The sequence below is a fragment of the Etheostoma spectabile genome, chromosome 24, assembly GCF_008692095.1.
Source record: "Etheostoma spectabile isolate EspeVRDwgs_2016 chromosome 24, UIUC_Espe_1.0, whole genome shotgun sequence".
NCBI classification, from domain to species: domain Eukaryota; kingdom Metazoa; phylum Chordata; class Actinopteri; order Perciformes; family Percidae; genus Etheostoma; species Etheostoma spectabile.
Window position 1 is genome coordinate 7,677,560 of NC_045756.1, and position 6,806 is coordinate 7,684,365.

Below are 6,806 nucleotides of genomic sequence, written 5' to 3' on the forward strand. Positions count from 1 at the left end.
AAGGAAGATGGCCATTAAGAGGAATTATGATGCAAGCTTCTCTCTTATTTATGCATCTTCAGTCATTTACAGTTCGTACAATTTCATTTCACATTGAGTTGGTGATTTGAGAACATATTGCCATTTCTATAAGGCTACCAATATGCTTAAATAAATAGTGAAGTCATGTTGAGGATGCTACTTTTTTAATTACTTGAACAGGTAGTAGAACAGTTGAGGTGGACAGCCTAGGGAGACATGGGTCAGTTATTTTACTGTTCCTGATTTACTTACTGAACCTGGAAGTCTTCATTGCTTGTTATCAGATTAGAAAATAGTCTAATCCCTGCCTGCAATGGATTATATTATATATTAGTGAACTAAATAATGTTGAGTTTGTGTGCTGTTATAAAGTTAAGTGTTGTTTAGTCAACTATAATTTGTTGATTTGTTTCTCCCATATTTTTGTTGAACTGCAACAGGCCACAGAACCACGTACAGATTATCTGGCCAATGCTGGGTGTCTAAGGCCTTTGGTGGAGGATATCATCCTGTTTCAGGCGGTTCATCGAGTCAGTGGAGCATTTCAAAGGTTTGTGTAACTGCATTTTTTCCAACATAATTAAGAATAATTAAAGATTCCAACATACATTTTGAAAAGCCAGTGCATGCTGTACTATTTTTGGGCCGGGTGAACTCTACTAGTGAGCAAGTTCGTTAGCGTCTATTGGGAGGTTCATTAAAAGCAAGTGACAAATTCATTGAAAAATAAAATAGCACAATACAAATGCAAATACAGCTATACTCACTCACACACTACTATACCCTCTCATACTGGACATACATGTTAAAGGATTCTAATAGATTGTGTGTATGAGTATTGTGGTGAATATGCAAGATTATGATAGTGTGTGTAAAACAGAAGTATGGATTATTTCCTAGGCGGTCTCTCATAGCAGTTAGATTGGCAACGGGACAATCTTTGAAGTGGAACGTCGAGGATATAGACTAGTTTAAAGAAACACAAGTTTCTGCTATAGGAACTTTGACAACAGGTCACATATGACCCAATACTTGTACTTCTTACTAAAGTATTGCTTCCAAGTACTTTATACAAGACTGATAAATGCAGAGCTGCATGTATCTATCACAAACTACTGCATCTAAAATGGCCATTTACAAGGTCATCTGTCTACTTTCAAGAAACCATTCAGAGTCAAATTTGAATTGAATGAGCCTTAAATGACTTGACCTCATCAATGACACATGATGACATCCTTCATTTTCCTCTTCAGCACGATGAATTTGTATCATCTGCCAAAACACGGCGCGTACATCCATCTGTGAAGGGAAGACATCGTTACCCTCTGTTGATCCTCCTGGATCTCGTCTCGAGGGCCCTCGAGTGAAACTCTGTATCCCTTCCTGCTCGCTCTCTTTGGACGTTTCTGTGGATGAGAGCAGCAGAAGATGAACGCCACAGGGATGTGCTCGGCGCAGAGGATCCAGGCGGTGAGAATGGTAATCATTCTGTAACCAGGGATTTGAGGATTTAAGGATTTGAAGGCTGCCCTTCAGAAAGTAGCATCATTTGGTATCTCAAAGAGCAGATTGAGGTCTCAGCGTGGAATAAACCTGCTTTTCATTTGCAATCGAATCAGCAGCGCAAATAAAACGCAAAAAAAGCTGTAGAGCGCCCACATGCTCTCATAAAGGGTCGAGGTATCTGGATGCAAGGCAAGGGGGGGGTGCAACGGATCTCAAAACCCACGGTTTGGATCGGGTTTTGAGCCACGGATAGGATCTGTTTTCGGATCTGCACAAAAAAGGTGGGATTCAAATGATTTAATAAAATTGTAATACAAATAGCTTTTAACAATAATAGCTTCTTCTATTGATTTTTCTTACTGTGTTTTTGTTCAAAGGACTTTACGTTTCATAACTTAGGTTTGTATTTTTATACATTTTTATTTATCAGAACTTTAATACATTTTGATGTTTCTTTGTTCTGTTGTGACAATAAAACAATTTATTATCCTATTAGTTTAGTGAGAACTCATAAATAACTACAAATAACTAATGTTAGGGGAAACCTGTTTATGTTTTTTTACGTGTTTCCGGATTATTAAAAATATATATATATATAGGACGATATATCGGATTTTTAAATAACCAAATATTTGTATCGGTAGCATAACATAACATTTATTTATTATGATTTATTATTTATTATATTGTATAGAAAATTAACATTCTAAATCCAAAATAGAATTTCTAAATAATAACAATGCTCTTTAATGTGCTTTAGAGTCATTTTATTCATTTGCAGAGAGGATCCATATGTTTTGTTTTTGGGAGCATAACATATTTATTAATATTTAAAAGAAAAATCACTTTTCTGACAGAGCATGAATGCAACTCAAGGGCCTTCAGCTTGTTGGAACAGCTGTATTATCTCGTAATTCTTGTAATTTTTCATAGATAAATTTTACGTATTTAATTGAATAGGGCCGTTTAACAGCACTGTACTTTATATTGCCGTACAACTCGGATGGAGTACGCTTTTAGCTGCACAAAATGTTTGTGTCATAGTCATTACAGTTAGTATTTTCCAGCACTTTCATAATAAGAGGAGAATAAGCGTGAGTATGTCAAATTCCATGGCGGGGCAAAACAAAGAGAGCACGGGTCGAACGTGGCCCGCAGGCCTACGTCGGACAGCCTTGCTGCAGAGAGACAACCCAAAAACCAAGACAATTTGTGAGCTTTTTATTGAAAACTGACCATTGACCAAAAAAAAGAAAAAAAAGGGAATACTGCTGTGATTCATGATTATGCAAATGTACATTTATCAGGAATTAACACAAAATCCTAAAAAATGCTGTCTAAGGATATAGGAGGTGTGTGTGTGTGTGTGTGTGTGTGTGTGTGTGTGTGTGTATGTTGCGAACTAATGAGTGGCCTTGCTCCTACCGCTGAGAAAGTGTTGAATAAGTAATTTCCAGTGACCGGAATGGACAGAAGGAGGAAAGAGAGAGAGACTAAAGGGGCTGGGGGAGAAGAGGAAGTGGAATAATACTGCAGGAAGAAGACTTCTCCTGCTTTCTCAGCGCTACACTAGGGTTGCAGCCTTTGATTATTTTAGTAGTCGACTATTCTACTACTTAATCCATCGTTGAATCGCCTAAGCTAACGTTGTGTTAATCTAGCCTACCTTAATTCACTTATTCTTATTCAGGTGGTACAGAAATTTCATGGTCACAAATAAAAAATAAAACAATTTCAATTGTTTTTCTTAAATTAACGTAGAATGGAGCAAAGCATCATGGGAATGGGGAATGCGTTTATCCAATGAACCGATTGCGGGTCAAGTCTATTTACAGAAATGTAGGGAGATAAATGAGCGCCCCCTCGTCTTCATGCTGTTTGATTGTTACCTATGGATGGCAAGAAGAGAAAGGTAAACAGAGGGGCTGAAAAGACCAGAATAAAGAAGAAGGATGCTGGAGGAAGATGCATCAATGTGCAAAACAATAAAACAAGTTTAACGCTTTCAGCAAATGCTGCAGGGGAAGTGACTGAAAAACGAGTTAGATGCCTATTTGGTAGTGATTATCTCCTCATTGCCAGTACCAGCATCTCAAATGAGCTCCATTTTAAGTCTTGGCCTTGAAATACCTTGTTCATAAACACATTTATGACCAGTTTTATCTGAATGAGTGGCAGCATTTCTGTGTAATGTCCTCCATTTGTCATTTAGCTATTTGCGATGCTAAAAGTGATCTGAACGCAGATATAACTATTATTCTGAAGTAGCGAAATGTTGGTATGGTAATGACTAATTAGTGGGTATATTTTGCATTGTTTACACCTTTCCACGCAGCCTATACTATTATGCTATAAAAAGTGTAATTTGTATGTGCTCCTGTTCCGTTTTTTCACAGTCTTAGAATTCAGTCAGACTCAGCCCAGTGATGATGCATCTGTTCATTAATAGAAAACCCATAACAAACCCATAACAGCTTTAACCCTCCACTTTATTGTCAATAATGTGCATTTGTCTAGTGCCTGCTGGTCCAGTTTCATATTTACGTTAAGTCCTTCCCAAATGTGTAGACTTGGCTGGCGTTAGAACAGATGGAGGAATACCACACAGAGAAACGTAGCATAATTTGGGTTTAAAAATATAGATTTTGTTTGTGTTATTGAAACTGGGGGGGGGGGGGGGGGGGGGGGGCTGGGGGCAGGAACTACCTAGAAGTTGCTTGGGATCCATAATAGCGCATCAGTGACACACGGGAAAAGAACGAGACATGACCCCGGTCTTCCGGGGTAAAGTACTGTGGTTTGACAAACCCCCCCCCCCCCCCAACATGCTTCCTTAAGCAAGTTTTCAGTCTTTCGCACTACTCTCTACCGTTGTTGCTCTTAACATTACGTCATCTTAAAGCGCAGTGATTGAGCTGCTGCTCTGCCTGTTGCGGGCGTTAATGCTACATGTCGACTGTCAGCGTCATTTACACACTTTTCATTATTTTCTATGGGAGCATTTGTGCAATGCATTCTGGCAACTGCCCGCTCCTCATTTGCATAAAGTTGACTGGATGCAACTTTAAGGAAGTGGAGAGCGGCCAATTCAACCAATTCATCCATGCATGCATGGCCTGTTTCTCGCTTCACACGTTCACAGAAACACATTTCGGTGAACTGTTTTAACCCTCCTGTTGTCCTCGGGTCAAATTTGACTTGTTTTCAAAAATCAAAAATTTGGGTTTTCTCTCAACCAAGTTGTCAAAAGAAATAACGTGGAGGTTCCCTGCAACACAAGTAAAAACAGTAAAACAACTGATCAGGTCACTACTTTAAATTCATTTGGGTGTTTAATTCAATAGCATAGCATTTTAAAAAAATAATAATTAAAAAGAATGTTGAAAAAAGCTTATTAAAAACGGGAAAAAAGCAGAAAGTGACATATGTATATAACATGGAAAAAGTGACAAAAGAATATTGAAAAAAGTGACAAAAAACGTCATTGAAAATATGAAAAAAACGTTGAAAAAAAGTTTTAAAAAACTGTTTTGACCCAGAAAAACAACAAGTTGCACAGGAAGACAACACAAGGGTTAAAAAAAAATAGGAGATTGTATTCCAAATGAGCCATTACATGGACATGTACCATGTACAACTCGGCCACACCTTCCCTAATAATTATCATACTACTATTAGAGTCATAGCAGTTTGCAGCTGACTCGTAGCCTCATGATGCCAGATGTGATTCTCAGGTTCTTTTCTGTAGTTTTAGATTTTCAGGAATTGCTGTAAGTACTTGCGTTCTGGCACCATCTGAAATAAACCAAATTCCTGGCGTCTCTTCCCACAACCAACCGGGTTGACAAGCAAAACGCTCCGTCGTTGTGATGCAAAGCGAGCCGGGCTGATAGCGAGGGTCCTTGATGAAGCAGTGAATAGACGGGTCCTTTTCAGATCCCACCGTTTCCCATTCAGCCCGGATGAATAGACGCGTCCAATCCAGTCTGAGCCTCTAATAGGAGCTGAACTTATGGGGCAGCAACGGCCGCTCTCAATGAGTCATGCCCCCCCCACCCCCCCTTCACTTCTTGTGCCAAATCTCTCAGAAGGCGTCTGCATTTCAGACGCTTTGTCTTAAACAGTTAACATTGTTGAAATCTGCGTAGCGAACACACATCAAAATACAAACAGCACCTGTGGGGATTCCATTACACTGCAAATATGAAGTTTTCTGCACAAAAATGGAGAGAAATGTTGATTGCAACGACTGAAAACCACATCCCCCTGCCAGGGTACCTGCAGAGTCCTACAAGTCTTAAAGTGGACATATTATGCTTTTTTGTATTTTCTGTCAGATCTACATCTTTATAACGTTTGATTTCCATGTAGCCAAAACTTCAACAATAATGTAAACGTATTTTAAAGAAACCTCCCGTGAGCCAAAACCTGTTCTGAACAGTTTTTCTACTCTCGCCTAAGTTTTATGCAAGCCGGCCTTTTATAATTTCCAGAATATCCAACGTTTTCGAGGAAATGTTCCCCATTCAAGTGAATGGACGGAATTCTCAAATTTGACACAAATTCATAAATTTTCACCTGCTATTAAAACATGAATACATTCCCAGGGAAAACACCATTCAAACTTTAAAACGTTCCAAGATCCCTTCTTCATCTTAGATGTGAGACGGCTCAGAGGCATAAATCTCCTCCAGATACCAGAGCGCTAAAAATATAACATAATTCATGCATTTTATTCATAGACTTTTCAGATTTTTTTATTGTAAAATTCATGTAATTTTTGCACGCACAAGACAAAACATGTTCAGATAAAGCTCCTGCTGCTGCTGTTGTTATTATTATTAGTAGTATTATTATGACCCAGTGTTTAATCACCAATCCCTTTAATGAACAGTGCCTCATTGGAGACAAGCGTCCTGCTGCTCGAGTCCCCCCACCCCCCCCCCCCCCCCCCCGCAGCTCCACTCAACTTTATTTATAGGGCCTGTTCAAATCAAACACAACGTGTTGATCATTACTGACTCCGAGGGCACTTTTATTACGTTTATTGCTCTCTTTAATGCCCCTTTTGCAGAAACAGACCGACGTAGAGTATGGATGATGGGAACATGCAATGTGACTTGAGTTCACTTTTTTTGGTTCCTTTTTTTACTGGAAACGGGATGGACATTAGCAGTGGGCGTCCTGTTTTTGTTCATTCAAGTAAATCAGTACTGAATCAGTGCAGGCTAGCCATTTCAATTATTTAGAAATTGACAAGTAAAGGAAGTAATGGAAGG